Source organism: Podarcis tiliguerta (assembly GCF_965153285.1).
Source record: "Podarcis tiliguerta genome assembly, chromosome: 7".
In the NCBI taxonomy this organism is placed as follows: domain Eukaryota; kingdom Metazoa; phylum Chordata; class Lepidosauria; order Squamata; family Lacertidae; genus Podarcis; species Podarcis tiliguerta.
The window spans coordinates 2,458,652-2,476,632 of record NC_139540.1 but is presented as its reverse complement, the minus strand read 5'-3'; the positions used below and the strand labels follow the sequence as shown (position 1 = coordinate 2,476,632).

Below are 17,981 nucleotides of genomic sequence, written 5' to 3'. Positions count from 1 at the left end.
CCCCTTGCCCCCCCTTCCCTGGGCCGCCTTCCAAAGCGTCCTCCTTGCTCGGCTGCCCCTGCCTCCCCTTCTCCATCCGCCGTCCCTCTCCGTTTACGCAGAAGCCTCTTAATGAGAATGAAGCGGCTAATTTGATCAGCCTCCCTCTCTTTATAACCCCAGCCCTTGGCTACGACAAGCCGATAGCACTGTGCTAGTTCTACTGATTATTTTAATCTCATCATATGTCTTTTCTGGTCAATAAACTCCCTCTCAAATCAAATTGTTACCGAACATAACCCAACACTAATGTCCATTCGACTCAGGGCTATATTGGATAATGTAGTTTGTCATAATTAAGTGTACTGCCTAATTAATTGAGTGGTCAGGATGCTAATTAGCCAGGTTTATTGAGACTGGAGGAGGATGAAGGGCATGGCAGCAGCTCATGAAAAGCAGCGGTGCTCGCATGAGAGTCCCTTTCCCATTTCCCGACGGGCAAATCGATCGGAGGGCATGGCCACCTGTGCGACGCGCTGCCCATCATCCTGGTGGACAGCGGTGGGCAGAAGGTTTTGCAGTCACCTCCTGGAGTTATCTGGCATTTCAAGTCAAGCCAGACGGGCAGACTCGGACAACTGCTGAGACAAGAGAAAGGCTGAAGGGAAGGAATGGCACGAGAACATACGAACAAACTGTCAGCCTGGACGCTGCTTTGGGACCCAAAGCAGGTGAAAAGTGGGATATATATTTAAAAAACAGCACCACCTATTTGGGGCCTGAGATGCTACCCTGCAGGAATTCAGTAATGACACAGTCTAATTTCATAGGATAAGGAAAAATCATGGGGTGCAAATTGACTCAGCTGCCCAGCTCGTTGGGGTGCCGCTCCCTGCGGGTCTCTCTGGACAGCAAAAGGAGTCTCCAGCCAAGTTAAAGAATTATTGTTGTTATCATTAATAATAATAATAATAATAATAATAATAATAATAATAATAATTTATTATTTGTACCCCGCCCATCCGGCTGGGTTTCCCCAGCCACTCTGGGCGGCTTCCAACAAATATTAAAAATATCTCAAAATGTCACACATTAAAAACGTCCCTGAACAGGGCTGCCTTCAGATGTCTTCTAAATGTCAGGTAGTTGTTTATCTCTTTAACATCCAAATGTTTAACAGACTACTGTATTTTAATACTTTGCCGGAAGCCGCCCAGAGTGGCTGGGGAAACCCAGCCAGATGGGCAGGGTATAAATAAATATATTATTATTATTATTATTATTATTATTATTATTGGCGGAATACACACACACACACACAGTGCAAGAAGCAAAGCTACAGGGAACCAGGCCGAGGGCCTTCTCAGTGGTGGCACCCGGCCTGTGGAACGCCCTCCCACCAGATGTCAAAGAGATAAATAACTACCTGACATTTAGAAGACATCTGAAGGCAGCCCTGTTCAGGGACGTTTTTAATGTATGACATTTAAATGTATTTTTAATCTTTGTTGGGGAGTGGCTGGGGAAACCCAGCCAGATGGGCGGGGTGCAAATAATAAATTATTATATTATTATTATTAAAGCCTGGGTCAGTGATGTACAGTGAAATTAGAATCATAGAATCGTAGAGTTGGAAGAGACCACAAGGGCCATCGAGTCCAAGCCCCTGCCAAGCAGGAACAACCATCAGAGCACTCCTGACATATGGTTGTCAAGCCTCTGCTTAAAGACCTCCAAAGAAGGAGACTCCACCACACTCCTTGGCAGCAAATTCCACTGTCGAACAGCTCTTACTGTCAGGAAGTTCTTCCTAATGTTTAGGTGGAATCTTCTTTCTTGTAGTTTGGATCCATTGCTCCGTGTCCGCTTCTCTGGAGCAGCAGAAAACAACCTTTCTCCCTCCTCTATGTGACATCCTTTTATATATTTGAACATGGCTATCATATCACCCCTTAACCTCCTCTTCTTCAGGCTAAACATGCCCAGCTCCCTTAGCCGTTCCTCATAAGGCATCGTTTCCAGGCCTTTGACCATTTTGGTTGCCCTCCTCTGGACACGTTCCAGTTTGTCAGTGTCCTTCTTGAACTGTGGTGCCCAGAACTGGACACAGTACTCCAGGTGAGGTCTGACCAGAGCAGAATACAGTGGCACTATTACTTCCCTTGATCTAGATGCTATACTCCTATTGATGCAGCCCAGAATTGCATTGGCTTTTTTAGCTGCCGCGTCACACTGTTGGCTCATGTCAAGTTTGTGGTCAACCAAGACTCCTAGATCCTTTTCACATGTACTGCTCTCAAGCCAGGTGTCACCCATCTTGTATTTGTGCCTCTCATTTTTTCCCCCCAAGTGCCATACTTTACATTTCTCCCTGTTAAAGTTCATCTTGTTTGTTTTGGCCCAGTTCTCTAATCTGTCAAGGTCGTTTTGAAGTGTGAACATTGTGCCTCCCTCCCTAAGCCGGCCAGAAGTTTCCCGGGCTTTGCGAAGGAGGCTCCAGGGGAACATTTAGGAGGCTAACCTAGTCCCCTTGGTCCACTGACCGCACACCACTGCCTGGGAGTTTACAAGCTAAGTGATACCCTGAGCTATTTGTTGAGGGTTTTGGCTTCTGCGCATGATGTGGTTGCTAAGTGCCTCGTTCACAAGGTGAGGTCGTTGGTGGGTAGACCCCACTGCCAGGGTGAGGCGACTGTGGTTTTGTGGCCAGGCATCTTTGATTTCCCCATCCCTTTGGAGAGCTAATGGATGAGCCTTGACTCTGCTGGTTACATAATAGCATTTGAGTTGACCACAAACTAATAGCTGAGGGAAGGTACCAACACAGCGGCTGGGCTGACCAAACCCATCTGTTATGTACTGAGTTGAATAGGATCCAAAAGGCAGCAGTCTGATTGGTCCTAGAACAATAGGATTCAGAATGCAGCAGTCTGATTGGTCCTTCTTCCTCCTCCTCTTCTTCTTCTTCTTCTTCTTCTTCTTCTTCTTCTTCTTCTTCTTCTTCTTCTTTATACCCCACCCTCCCGAGCCAAGGCCAGGCTCAGGGCGGCTAACAAGCAATAATAAAAACAAGCTGAATGAATACAACTTAAAAACAAGATTAAAATACACCATTGAAATACTGAAACATTAAAATATTAAAATGCAGCCTCATCGCAGGAGGAGAAAGGGAAAAGAAAAAAGAAAGAGGGGGAGGGAATCAAATTGGCTCCAAGCCAAAGGCCAGGCGGAACAACTCTGTCTTACAGGCCCTGCAGAAAGAAATCAGATCCTGCAGGGCCCTGGTCTCATGAGGCAGAGCGTTCCACCAGACCGGAGCCAGTGTTGAAAAGGCCCTGGCTCTGGTTGAAGCCAACATAACTTCCTTAGGGCCCGGGACCACTAGGGTGTTGCTATTTATGGACCTTGAGGCTCTCCGTGGGGCAGACCAGGAGAGGCGGTCCCGTAGGTACAAGGGTCCTAGGCCGTGAAGGGCTAGAACAATAGGATTCAGAATGCAGCAGTCTGATTGGCCCTAGAACAATAGGATCCAGAATGCAGCAGTCTGATTGGTCCTAGAACAATAGGATCCAGAATGCAGCAGTCTGATTGGTCCACAGGAGCCACCCAATCCAGCTCCAGGTGGAAGTGAATCCGCAACCTGATTGGCCTACAGGAGAATCCGGGAATTAGCCAATCACGTGGGGCCCATTGTGTAAATAATGTATATAAAGCAGACATTCTGGGGGAACTTCCATTCCTCCTCACCACTATGAGCTGAATGAAGAGCATGAAATCCACTCTCGACTCCCAAGTATATTTCACCATCTTTCCCTGAGCATCAATGAGCGAGAGGGTAAGGGTAAGGGTAGAGGTAAAGGACCCCTGGACAGTTCAGTCCAGTCAAAGGCGACTATGGGGTTGTGGTGCTCATCTCGCTTTCAGGTCGAGGGAGCCGGTGTTCGTCCGCAGCTTTCTGGGTCATGTGGCCAGCAGGACCAAACCGCTTCTGGTACAACGGGATACTGTGACGAGTGCCAGAGCGCACGGAAACGCCGTTTACCTTCCCACCACAGCAGTACCTATTTATCTCCTTGCTTGGTGGATGACAAATATCAGCCCCACTGACAAAGCACCAAGGTAGCAAGCGATTTAGGCAGCCGTGTGAGGAGACGGTGGCTGGCACCCATTTCTTTATTTAACTTGTCTTTTTTTCCCATATAATTTTTATTCAGTTTACAAATAACATAATACAATTCATACAGTTTTTTAAATCCATTCTCTTTTTTTTGACTTCCCTCAACTTGGCTGGTACTCCTTCCCTTCTTACTTTCCTACACATTTCTGAAATCTCATCTAATTTATAAATTAAATCTTGTTTCACTCCAATTCTAATCTTTCTTTTTTACAAAGCTTCATTAAAAGTTACAAACATTATTTGTTTTTCACTTAACTTATGCATATATTCTGAAAACTTTTCCCATTCTTCAGTAAATCTCTGATCTCGTCGATTTCGGATTATTCCTGTCAATCTATCAAGTTCTGCAAAGTCTTTATTTAACTTGTCAATGATTCAGCTATAACTGTGCAGCTTTGGACTGACATACCTACAAAAACCTAAAAGATCACCTGAAAGTTTGGATCATTGCGATGCACGCTATGTGGGATTTGACCTGGAAACTGCAGTCGGTGCAGAATGCCTGCCCTCTAATATTTTTCTGATGAAAATAGGAATGTCCTATAATAATCCTATAATAGGATAATTATAGGATAATTATTGTCCTATAATAATAATAATACTGTGGCCATCTGACTGAATTGCCCCAGCACTCTGTGCAGCTTCCAACATAGATAAAAACATAATTAAACATTAAAAAACTTCCCTATACGGACTGCCTTCAGATGTCTTCTAAAGATTATATAATTACCTCCTTGGTTCAGGGGTCGCTTAATTCCATACCCTCCAACATTGCTCTGATGAAAACAGGGATGTCCTAAGGGAAAGCAGCACATTCCAGGATCAAATTAGATACCGGGACGGCTTCTGTTAATCTGCGACTGTTCCTGGAAAATAGGGACATTTAGAAGGTCTGCAGAATGCTGCAGCACAGTTGCTGACAGAACTGAGACCCTGCTAGCAGATAACCCCTCTGTCCAGAGAACTAACAGACAATTTGTTACTGGGCCAAGGTCAAGATGTTACCATTGGTATATTATTATTATTATTATTATTACGGTATATTTTGTATACCACCCTATACCCGCAGGTCTCAGATCGGTTCACAGGATAAAATCACAATATAAAAACACAAAAGACCTAATCAAAATAGAAACAAGAACAACCCAATAGCTTCCCCCCTTTATATAAAGCCCTTAACGGCTCAGAATCTGTTTATCTGTGGGATCACCTTATCCCACTCTGCGGAACTCACCACTGTGACAGGTGATATGTAAAACTTGCTCCGTAATCATAGAGAATTGTTCTTTCAGTGTGGCTGCTCCTAAAACATTTTTGGTTAGGCAAACCTACCCCAAAACAGATACGGTACGTTGGTGCGTCTTAATCTCTTTAAACATTTCGAATTCGTTAACTGTTCTTAAATGATAATTTTAATGTTAATGCTTAGCGGCTTGGTTATAATCAAGTGATATATACCGTAAATAACTAAGTAAACTAAAATGAATCCTTGTTCACTGAAGACCTTCAGTGGACAGGGGACTATCAATACTGCAAATAAATAAATAAATTTCCCCTTCCTTGGGAAAGGGTGGCCATATTGTGGCTCCTTTCTGAATGTAACCTGATCCGGGTTGGTTTCATTCCGAGCCAGGTTCAAATTTCTTGCATCCGAGGAGGAGGGAAGTCAAAGGATGGGGCGGGTGTCAAATTACCCAGGAAAAGGCCTGCCATTATCATCACCATCATTAACGCTTAAAATAAGCAACATAGTGAAATTGTGAAAAGGGGGGGGAGGGAGATAAAGGTATATAATATCACTATAAAAACCGGCAATTACAATTATATATATGGCAATTATATATATATTTGTTGTTTAGTTGTGTGTGACTCTTTGTGACCCCCTGGACCAGAGCACGCGAGGCACTCCTGTCTTCCACTGCTACCCACGGTTTGGTCAAACTCATGCTGGTAGCTTCGAGAACACTGTCCCACCATCTCGTCCTCTGCCATCCCCTTCTCCTTGTGCCCTCCATCTTTCCCAACATCAGGGTCTTTTCCAGGGAGGCTTCTCTTCTCATGAGGTTCCGCCCTGTGGAACGCCCTCCCACCAGATGTCAAAGAGAAAAACAACTACCAGACTTTTAGAAGACATCTGAAGGCAGCCCTGTTTAGGGAAGCTTTTAATGTTTGATGCATTACTGTATTTTAATATTTTGTTGGAAGCCGCCCAGAGTGGCTGGGGAAACCCAGCCGGATGGGCGGGGTATAAATAATTTAAAAATATTATTATAGAAGAGTTTGGATTTGATATCCCGCTTTATCACTACCTAGAGGAGTCTCAAAGCGGCTAACAATCTCCTTTCCCTTCCTCCCCCACAACAAACACTCTGTGAGGTGAGTGGGGCTGAGAGACTTCAGAGAAATGTGACTAGCCCAAGGTCACCCAGCAGCTGCATGTGGAGGAGCGGGGAAGCGAACCCGGTTCCCCAGATTACGAGTCTACAGGTGATAACCACTACACCACACTGGAACTATACAGTTGTAAGGGGTTCCAATGGGTCATCTAGACCAACCCCCTGCATTGAAAGGAATCACAGAGTGGCTCCTTCCTTCCCTCCCTCCCTTCCTGCCTCCCTCCCTCCCTGCAACTGCTAAGCGTTTTCCTCCTTAGCCACCTCTCTCTTCCAAGCCTATTTAAGTGTATTAAATAGCTGTGGGGGACCTGCCATCTTTCTCAAATCCATCTTCCTCCAAATCGCTGCATTACAACCCAGCAGGATTTTCTCCGTGGCAATTTGTCACGACCGGACAAAGCTTCTCAGAGTTTGGCAGGGAAGCGCGTCTCCGTGGGGCCTGGTGCCAGCCAAGCAATTTCCTTTGCGGGCTCAGAGAGCTCCCACGTTGGAGCAGTTCCTACTCATGGCCACATGACACGGGCCGGCTGGCTACGCTTTGAACAACAATCAAGGTCCACCCCCCCCCCCCGATAGCTGAAGTGCCATCATGAAACCAGCACAAACTGTTTCATCTTAGTTTATGCTGGCCCATTTCCGGTTCAAGAGAGATGTCAGTGCTATCCCAAAGGCTGGCCAAATCAGATCAGGCACTGGGTACCAAAATCTACACAAATCTTGCTGCTCCCAAGGACCCACTTCTGTGGGTAAAGGTAAAGGGTAAAGGGAGCCCTGACTGTTAGGTCCAGTTGTGGCCGACTCTGGAGTTGCAGCGCTCATCTCACTTTATGGGCTGAGGGAGCCAGCGTACAGCTTCCGGATCATGTGGCCAGCATGACTAAGCTGCCTCTGTCGAACCAGAGCAGCGCACGGAAATGCCGTTTACCATCCCACTGGAGCAGTACCTATTGATCAACTTGCACTTTGACGTGCTTTTGAACTGCTAGGTTGGCAGGAGCAGGGACCGAGCAACGGGAGCTCACCCCATCACAGGGATTCGAACCGCCGACCTTCTGATCGGCAAGTCCTAGGCTCTGTGTTTTAACCCACAGCGCCACCCGCGTCCCTACTTCTGTGGGTAAAAGGTAAAGGTAAAGGTACCCCTGCCCGTACGGGCCAGTCTTGACAGACTCTAGGGTTGTGCGCCCATCTCACTCAAGAGGCCGGGGGCCAGCGCTGTCCGAAGACACTTCCGGGTCACGTGGCCAGCGTGACATCACTGCTCTGGCGAGCCAGAGCCGCACACGGAAACGCCGTTTACCTTCCCGCTAGTAAGCGGTCCCTATTTACTTGACCCCGGGGGTGCTTTCGAACTGCTAGGTTGGCAGGCGCTGGGACCGAGCAACGGGAGCGCACGCCGCTGCAGGGATTCAAACCGCCGACCTTTCGATCGGCAAGCCCTAGGCGCTGAGGCTTTTACCCACAGCGCCACCCGAGTCCCTACGTCTGTGGGTAGGAAGCCACAAAAGCGACTTTCTCATTTTGCTCCCTTCCCTTCCTTGGGCTGCATCTCAACTCAGCCATGCCTTGCTCTAATTCTCCCTGCCCAGTGCCTGAGTCCTGTCCAGGCATCCGAGAAGATTTGAGAGGCAGGCAAGGGGGGAAAGAGAGAGAGAAAAACCCAGCAACAACAAACACCGAACTCCCAACCTATATAATCAGGCAGGATGTTGCCCTCCAAGCCAGAGAGGGGCCAGGAGAGAGGAGGCGGACGAGAGGAGTCAATTTCACATGGCTTGAAGTGCTGTTCCAGCTGATTAGGGATTTGATGAGGGAAGGGGGCTGGTTTTGGCAGCTCGAGTGACAAGAAGCCTTATGGTCATTTAAAGGGAGCCGGCAGATCTGGAGTGGCCGAGGCAGATAGGGAGCCGGAGAGCAGCAGGGCAAGTTGGCACACCACCCGGTCTCTCTGACCTCTGACCTCCTTCACCTGCGGGTTGGAGCTACCTGCAGGGAAACGGGAAGCAGCGGCGATGATGGCACAAGTAGCGCGGCTGAGCTTGCAACTGTGCAGGAGAAACTCAAGACACCCAACCCAGGGACAGGGAGGGAGGGAGGATGGGGCTAGCAAGGAATACCGCAATTGGAAGCAGCAGCGATCCTGCACACCAGGTGCTGGAAAGCATAGGAGGAAGGGAAAGTGATCTTGTGATCCAATCTATAAGTGGCTAACTCTGGAACTGGGGACGCGGGTGCAGCTGTGGGTTAAACCACAGAGCCTAGGGCTTGCCGATCAGAAGGTTGGTGGTTCGAATCCTCGCGACATGGTGAGCTCCCGTTGCTCGGTCCCTGCTCCTGCCAACCTAGCAGTTCAAAAGCACGTCAACGTGCAAGTAGATAAATAGGTAACGCTCCGGCGGGAAGGTAAACGGCGTTTCCGTGCGCTGCTCTGGTTTGCCAGAGGCAGCTTAGTCATGCTGGCCACATGTCCCGGAAGCTGTACGCCGGCTCCCTCAGCCAATAAAGCAAGATGAGTGCCGCAAGCCCAGAGTCGGTCACGACTGGACCTAATGGTCAGGGGTTTCTTTACCTTTACCTTTTAACTCTGAAACTGCTCCCCTGAGGAATAGCCCCATTGATTCTGAGTGACCAGTTTCAGTCTGGCTGGCAGACAGCAGTCTTAAACACTCTTCAGAAACTGGGCCTTGCTCCCCAAACCCTCATAACTATGGGCCTGGACCAAGCTAGATCTGTGGTTAGGCAAAGAATCATGGACATAGAGAGACAACAGGACTGTACAAGAATCCCCGATTACGGGAGATACGTAGCCACTCCAGCAACCTATCTCTATTTCCTCACATCCAGAAACACAAGAAAGGCTTTTACTCTTGCTAGAAGCTCAGCCTTGCCCTCACCAGTTCTGGAAGGCTCTTGTAGAAGCGTCCCGTACGCACAGACCTTTGCACCTGCCCATTAGGGGCTCCAAACATATATTTTTTAGATGTCCTTTTTATGTTGAGATTCGTAGAGACACCATTGATCGTTTGCTGAAGACGCTCGCCGATCTTTCAGACAAGTCTAAACTTCATTCTCTCCTCTTAGGCAAAATCACAAGACAACCTGGCTGGTAGCCAGATTCTGCGCCCAGATTTGTGGGCACAGATCATCCTCTAGAATAAAATAGCTTACTAGGGAAATGATGAAGTCGCCCTTTGGGGTGCCTCAGGGTCAATTTTTATGGTAGCCCAAATCTCAGTTGTACGGGTGTATGTATATATCTGAATTTTAACTCACGAGCTACTGCTGCAATCTGCTCTGATTGAATATTTTATCTTTATGAACGCTGTTTTTATTGTGTTATGTGAGCTGGTCTTTGACCGTAATAAATTATCTATCTATCTGATCTTGTGATCTGGTCTTGCTTGCTGGTTTCCCAATAGAGGCATCTGGTTGGCCATTGTCAGAACAGGCTGTGAAGAATAAACCGTATTGGCCTGAATATAAGCCGCACTCCCCCCCCCAAAAAAAAATTATGACCATGAAAAGTTAAAGTGCGGCTTGCATTCGCTACCTTACGATATTGCTGCTGAAAGTGCTGCCCTGGCGGCCCAGCCTTGCCTTCCAAGGCCAGAATGGAGAGCACCCACCCCACCCAGGATGCCACTATGAACGCCCCCCATCCTGACTGCGGCCCCCAAGCCTCCCCTAAACCGCCGGAAAGAAGGGGAACAGGGGCAACAGCAGAAAATGCCCATTTGGGGGTCACCAGCCTATGGTTTTCTGGAGGGTGTAGTGCTTTGGGTAGAATTTCACCGGATGATCTAAGGCAGGTTGTGAAACCTTTGGCCCTCCAGCTGTTGATGAGGGTGACCAAGATCAGAGGAGGGTGACCAAGTTGACCAAAGGTCTGGAAACCAAGCGGTATGAGGAACAGTTTGTGATGGCCTGGGACTCGGGCTCAGACTCAGAACCAGAGGAGACTCAGTCCGCACCAGATCCTTTGCCTCAGGCATCATCTGAACCAAGTCTGGGGCCTGATTCTGAAGAGCCCCAGTCTGCACAGGTTCCCCTGCAACAAACACCAGCTGGGCCGAGTCAGAGATGCGGGGATTCCCTCGTCGCCTCCAGCTGGGCCATCACTTACAGCTGCTCCATTACTGGTTGGGTCAGGGGAGGCTGAGGCCCACCGACATCTCCCGAGCTGCAGAGACTGAGGTCTGAGAGAAGGAGAGACCCGAGTACTCGCAGGAGGAGTGCTCACCTTTGGGCGAAACAGGGAGGTGAGTCATCCGGGGGATCAGGACCGGCTGTTACCCCGACAGAGATAAAAGGCTGTCGGACCCTGCCCCAGGTTGCAGGAGCAACATTGCTGTATGCTAGATCCTGCCTGAGATCCTGTACCTGTCCTTGCCTGGTTTCCTGCCTTGTCCCTGTCGGAACTGACTCCCTGCAGAACCTTCAGATTCTGGACCAGTTCTGGAGCGTGGTTCTCAGGTTACCCCCAGGCCCAGCACGCAGTTGTTCATTTCCCCCAAACAACCAAGGAAAGAAAGGTGGGTGCAAGGCTGTAAGGGGACTTGTAACAACAACAACAAAAGCAGTGGGTCCTGCAAAACTTTCTGGTTGCAAGGCTGGAAGAATAAGCACCCACCTCCCAGAGGTCACTGCCCTTTCTGCACTTGAATGCGTGGCTTATAATCATCCATCTCAATCAGCCACCTATTTGGACATATGATCTGCTTAAATTAATTTGTACTTTTAAGTTTGGATTGATGGAATATTCTTATCATTAACGTCACCATAAGAACATACGAACGTAAGGAAAGCGTGATGGATCAGGCCTGGGGCCAACCAGATATTCCCAATGAGAACCCGGAAGCAGGATTTGAGTACAGGAGTGTTAAGTATACAGTGGTACCTACCTCTGGTTGCAAACAGGATCCGTTCTGGAGCCCTGTTTGTAACCTGAGCAGAATGCAACCCGTGTCTGTGCGTCTGCGCGTGCGCGGGTCGTGATTCACTGCTTCTGCGCATGCACGTGATGTCATTTTGAGTGCATGCGCAAGTGGCGAAACCCGTAAGTAACCCTTTCCGATACTTCCAGGTCGCCGCAGGACGCAACCTGAAAAGATTTAACCCGAAGTGTCTTTAACCCGAGGTATGACTGTAATTGTTTAATTGTACATGGAAGTGGAAAATAACTCTGTATATGTATGGCGAAAAGCATGGCATGAGCTAAACAAAAGCTCTCAGAGAGCCTAACAGTTAATGATTAAGTGAGAATGTATCTCTGCTACTGTAGATCTCACAAGGCGTTTAACTTAGATCACCTGACGTATTCAATTACAGGTTTCCCTTTTGGGTGTTGTTATGTACTGAGTTGAATAGGATCCAAACTGCAGCAGTCTGATTGGTCCTAGAACAATAGGATCCAAATTGCAGCAGTCTGATTGGTCCTAGAACAATAGGATTCAGAATGCAGCAGTCTGATTGGTCCTAGAACAATGCAGCAGTATGATTGGTTGGCAGGAGCCACCCAATCATGCTCCAGATATAAGTGAATCCACAACCTGATTGGCTTACAGTAGAATTCCAGAATTAGCCAATCATGTGCAGCCCATTGTGTAAATAATGTATATAAAGCAGATACTTTGAGGGGACTTTCATTCATTCTTCCTCACCACTATGAGCTGAATAAAGAGCATGAAATCACTTTGCGACTCTGAATATATTTCAGGTGTGTTGGTTAGTTCTTTGTTCCAAGGAGTGAGGATGTGAAAATGATTCTCTCTCCAGGAAAACAGCCTCAGGCTGGAATGTAGGCTATTTGGAGAAGCAGAGCCTTGGTTTCAGCTCTGGATTTCCTATTTCTAAGATGTTCTATCTGCGCTGGGATCAAGGACATGATATTATGCAACTATCTGGATGTAACTCTATTTGTTTTATGTTTGTTTTGAAGCAAGTTCTGTTAAGTAAAGCTTCTGAACCATATTTTTGATTGGGGGGCAATTTTTATGTCAAGAAGAGTCAATTTCTTGTTCATCCGCATTGCTCCAAAATGCACAGTATTAATAACCCCAATAAAGAGACCTCTCCCCTCCTTCGGTTTCCAAAAACTCCTATTCAGAAATATTGCTGCCTCTGTGGAAGCAGAGCATAGCAGAGGGCCTTCTCGGTGGTGGCACCCACCCCATGGAATGCCCTCCCACCAGATGCCAAGGAAATAAACAACTATCTGACATTTAGAAGGCTTTGTTTTTATGTAGACAAATTTTAATGAAATAATTTCCACTTTAAAGTATACATAGGAAATAGCAATAAACTTTGACAAAAAAGAATCAAAAACCCTTCTTAGAGAAAGTTTAAGAGTCCATTCAACAGCAAATGGGACGAGGGTGATGCTGTGGGTTAAACCACAGAGCCTAGGACTTGCCGATAAGAAGGTCGACGGTTCGAATCCCCACGACGGGGTGAGCTCCCATTGCTCGGTCCCTGCTCCTGCCCACCTAGCAGTTCGAAAGCACGTCAAAGTGCAAGTAGATAAATAGGTACCGCTCCGGCGGGAAGGTAAACGGCGTTTCCATGCGCTGCTCTAGTTCACCAGAAGCGGCTTAGTCATGCTGGCCACATGACCTGGAAGCTATAGGCCAGCTCCCGCGGCCAATAAAGCGAGATGAGCGCCACAACCCCAGAGTCGGTCACGACTGGACCTAATGGTCAGGGCTCCCTTTACCTTACAACAGAAAAACCAGTTAAGGAAAAAATCAAGAGTTTTATGTAGAGAAACAGCTCAAATGACTTTACTCCGAGTAAACTCTGAAAGCTACCATAAAGGTAAAGGTACCCCCGTACCGGCCAGTCGTGTCCGACTCTGGGGTTGCGCGCCCATCTTGCTTAAGAGGCCGGGGGCCAGCGCTGTCCGAAGACACTTCCGGGTCACGTGGCCAGCATGACAAAGCCGCATCTGGCGAGCCAGCGCAGCACACGGAAACGCCGTTTACCTTCCCGCTGGTAAGCGGTCCCTATTTATCTACTTGCACCCGGGGGTGCTTTCGAACTGCTAGGTTGGCAGGCGCTGGGACCGAGCAATGGGAGCGCACCCCGCCGCGGGGATTTGAACCGCCGACCTGACGATTGGCAAGTCCTAGGCACTGAGGTTTTACCCACAGCGCCACCTGCGTCCCTGAAAGCTACCATACTTTTGGTCCAAATCGTAGTTTTCGAGTCGGCAGGTGGGATATAGTGAAGTCTATGACTGGGTGTATTTGCCCCAGATGTGCAAGATGAATACAGATGCAATAAAGAGGAGACTTATAACGAGAACTGGAACAGGACAGCTTTGAGGCCAGGGGAATCCTCTGTATAAAATCTCCACATCCCTCCAGTGCCTGCAGAACTTGGATGGTCTGCACTCCTTGTTCCACAGCTAGCACTTTCCCTCTGCCTGACGGTGGGTCCTGGGGCCCACGAGGCGACGGCTTTGCTGGGTGAGTGGCCGGAAGCGCCCACGTTGGTCGTGCTGGGATTGGGGCCAGGCATGGCAAAGATCAACTCCGTCGGCTTCTCACAAACTCCCTCAGGTGGCAAGTGTCGCCTCCGTTGTCGTGGTGGCTTCCCCCGATCCTCCGCAGGCGACCACTTTTAGAAGACATCTGAAGGCAGCCCTGTTTAGGGAAGCTTTTAATGTTTGAGGTTTTATTGTGTTTTTACTATTCTGTTGTAAGCTGCCCAAAGTGGCTAGGGAGGCCCGGCCAGATGGGTGGGGTATAAGTATATTATTATTATTATTATTATTATTATTATTATTATTATTACTACTACTACTACTACTACTACTACTACTACTATTATGGCTAGTAGCTAACGATAAACCTTTCTCCTCCATGACTATGTAATAATAAAATTTAAGGTCTTATATATATAATAAATGTTCATAAATGTTCCAACCAAGCACATACATAGATCAGCACAGGAAGACCGACCTGAAACCATTTTGACTCCCAAACTGACCAAATGTTTTCTCTGCAAGGAGGGAGTGGGTCAGGGAGCCTTCCCATTGTCTCAGGAATTGGGAAATCACCATTTCAAAGGAATGGCCAGACTACCAGAAAAGGCATTATCAGATAACCTGGCAGACAGGAGATAAACAACGCACTCAGATTTCTGTTGTAGACCACCTTTTCTGTGATATAGGTATGATGTTTGTGGGGGGTAGTCTTGGGTTACACCCCTTCTGTGATGTATGTATGATGTATGGAGGGGTGGTCTGGAGCTCCAGGGCAGGGAATTTAAAATGTCTATATAAGGGCAGGCACACCTTTGTTCTGGGTCCTCCTCCTTTCCTGCGTGTGAGGAGAGCACCCTGTTGCAACAGATCAATAAAGATCAAGCTTACTAGCTGCTTTGCTTCTCAATAGTCTCTGGTTGGCCTCTGTTATTTTCTCCTATCAGTAGAGAACCCACGTAAGGACTCTATATGGGCTCTTGGGTACCCCATAAGGGGAAAAGGGCAGATTTTGCAATATGAGAAACATGCATGGCTGGAGTGCCTTTTGCAGTTGCAACACAGTCCCGGGCCGTGAAAAAGCCACGATGGAGGATCAAACAGGGAGAGCGAGAAGAGGCCGCCCTCCTGACGACAACTTTATGACGGGTCCAGATATAGCCCGCTCTAGAATCTTGCTTAACCAACACAGAAAATCCCTGCGCAGTCTTCTCACTCCCCAACAGCTCTGAAAACTCCTCTGGATGGAACTAATGTGAGCACTTGGCAGAATCTGTGTGGCTAATGGGCTGTGGACGGCATGGGTAGTTAACTGTTCGAAAACTGCCTGGTGGTACCAATTGCATTATTATTATATCAGGAGGGAGATTAAGGCTCCAATTAAAGAGAGACAGGGGAATTCGTGCAGTGGCTGCCCAGGCCGGCCGTATTTCAAGGCAGCCATTTGAGAGCTCGCTGGTGGGGAAAGTGGGGTGGGACAGAGACAGCGCCCAGACCCTCACGAAAAAAAACCCCTTCTGGCCCCAGTGGGGCCACCCAGCCACCGAGACCTATTTCCTTTAGAGTCTAATTAAGGAGGTAGTGACTCAAAAACAGGCATTTTCTGCCACTGCGGCTGTCCTGTGGGATGCATCGGCGTCCGCCTCCTCAGACATCTTGTAAAGGCGTCACTTTTGGCCCCGGAACTCCCTGACCCTTAAGAAATGGAGCCTGTTATTACTGGATTTCTGTACTGATGGTGCTGTTTTATCGTTTAACATTGTACTGCCAGAGGTTTTCGAATATCTGGCAGCTTAGAAATCCTTTTAAATTGAGATAAATTTCTAAACAATAGGCTAAACTTGTTTTTATTATTGCTTGTTAGCTGCCCTAAGCCTGGCCTTGGCTGGGGAGGGTGGGGTATAAATACAGAAGAAGAAGAAGAAGAAGAAGAAGAAGAAGAAGAAGAAGAAGGAGGAGGAGGAGGAGGAGGAGGAGGAGGAGGAGGAGGAGGAGGAGGAGGAGGAGGAGGAGAAACATTTCTGTCCCTGGATGTTTCTCAGAACAGGTCCAGGGATAGTGAATCTGTCATGGGGTTACTACTACTAATAATAATAATAGTAATAGTAATAATTTTATCATTTATACCCCACCCATTTGGCTGCGTTTCCCCATTCACTCTGGGCAGCTTACAGTAAAAACCTCCCGATACAGGGCTGCCTTCAGATGTCTCAGTTTTCCACATCACTTTTCAGATTATTATTTTTTATTAGAAGTTCTCAAGAAAACCCATCAGCTTTTGTGTGCATCTGAAGAAGTGTGCATGCACACGAAAGCTTATACCCAGTACAAACCTAGCTGTTCTCTAAGGTGCTACTGGACAATTTTTCAATTTTTCAATGTATTTGTATGCAGTTTGCCTAACACAGTGGTTTCCCCCCGCCTTTTGCCCCTATGGTGCCCTGTTCTGGGGGTTCCCCTGAACCCCTCCAAGCCAATTTTGGGGAACGTGGAATTCAATCTGTTGTCAGGAAATACACCACCTAGATTCCCAATTGTTTCCAGGTGCCCAAATTTCTACGGAAATCCGCCTTATCTTTCAAGAGCCTTCTGAGTCAAGGCCTTTGCTCAGGGACCCTGTCCAAAATGTAACAAAGCTGTCATCCCCATCAGGGAAGAAATTTGCTGACTGACTGAATCCACAGCAGATTTACGAAATGGATGTCTGTGGCTCTTTTGCTGTAAATCAGGGCGAATGGGGCCGTTCTATCGAGAGGGCCAGATGAATCACTCCAGCTGATAGACAGGCATGCAGAGCGCTGCACTTTTGGTTCATCAATAGATATGATTTTCCTGAAAGATTATCCAAATCTCTGCAGGGTTCCTCTTGTGCCCTCTGGGTGTTCTCGAGGACAATGTGGATTTGCGATGGGAAGTAGCGGCTCACGTGATTTCTATGTGGCCATTGTTAGACAGAGATGTTTTGTTGTTGTTGTTTAGTCCTTTAGTCATCCCTGACTCTTCGTGACCCCCTGGACCAGAGCACTCCAGGCCCTCCTGTCTTCCACTGCCTCCCGCAGTTTGGTCAAACTCATGCTGGTAGCTTCGAGAACACTGTCCTACCATCTCGTCCTCTGTTGTCCCCGTCTCCTTGTGCCCTCCATCTTTCCCAGAATCAGGGTCTTTTCCAGAGAGTCTTCTCTTCTCACGAGGTGGCCAAAGTACTGGAGCCTCAGCTTCAGGATCTGTCCTTCCAGTGCGCACTCAGGGCTGATTTCCTTAAGAATGGACATGTTTGATCTTCTTGCAGTCCATGGGACTCTCAAGAGTCTCCTCCAGCACCAGAATTCAAAAGCATCCATTCTCTGGCGATCAGCCTTCTTTATGGTCCAGCTCTCACTTCCATACATCACTACTGGGAAAACCATAGCTTTAACAATATGGACCTTTGTTGGCAAGGTGATGTCTCTGCTTTTCAAGATGTTTTAGTCCCCTAAAATATATGGGTAGGATATAGCTCGGTGGCAGAGAACTTGCTTTGCATTAAAGTTCCAGGTTCAGTCCCAACATTTTATTCTCAATTCCCTTTAGAATGATCCCTAGCATGGAACTTTTTTCACAGCTGCTGCACACTGAATCAATGTTTCATTGAGCTATGTGCTATGGCCCCAAGTTCTCGTTCCTGGTCAGGCACCTTCAGTTCAGACCCCAAGAGTGAATAGAATCATAGAGTTGGAAGAGACCACAAGGGCCATCGAGTCCAACCCCCTGCCAAGCAGGAAACACCATCAGAGCACTCCTGACATATGGTTGTCAAGCCTCTGCTTAAAGACCTCCAAAGAAGGAGACTCCACCACACTCCTTGGCAGCAAATTCCACTGTCAAACAGCTCTTACTGTCAGGAAGTTCTTCCTAATATTTAGGTGGAATCTTCTTTCTTGTAGTTTGGATCCATTGCTCCGTGTCC

The 17,981-nt window shown here is 47.7% G+C and overlaps 1 protein-coding gene and 1 pseudogene across 2 annotated transcripts in view; one reads left to right on the top strand and one right to left on the bottom strand.

The window, feature by feature from the left end:
- The window catches only part of LOC310681331 (CTTNBP2 N-terminal-like protein), a 463,736-nt gene that overhangs the window by 112,351 nt on the left and 333,404 nt on the right, over nt 1-17,981 (top strand). The gene's annotated exons all lie outside the window — the stretch shown is intronic.
- Nucleotides 13,721-14,144, bottom strand: LOC310681082 (protein transport protein Sec61 subunit beta-like; annotated as a pseudogene). The gene has a single exon. The product of its transcript is annotated as a protein transport protein Sec61 subunit beta-like (transcript).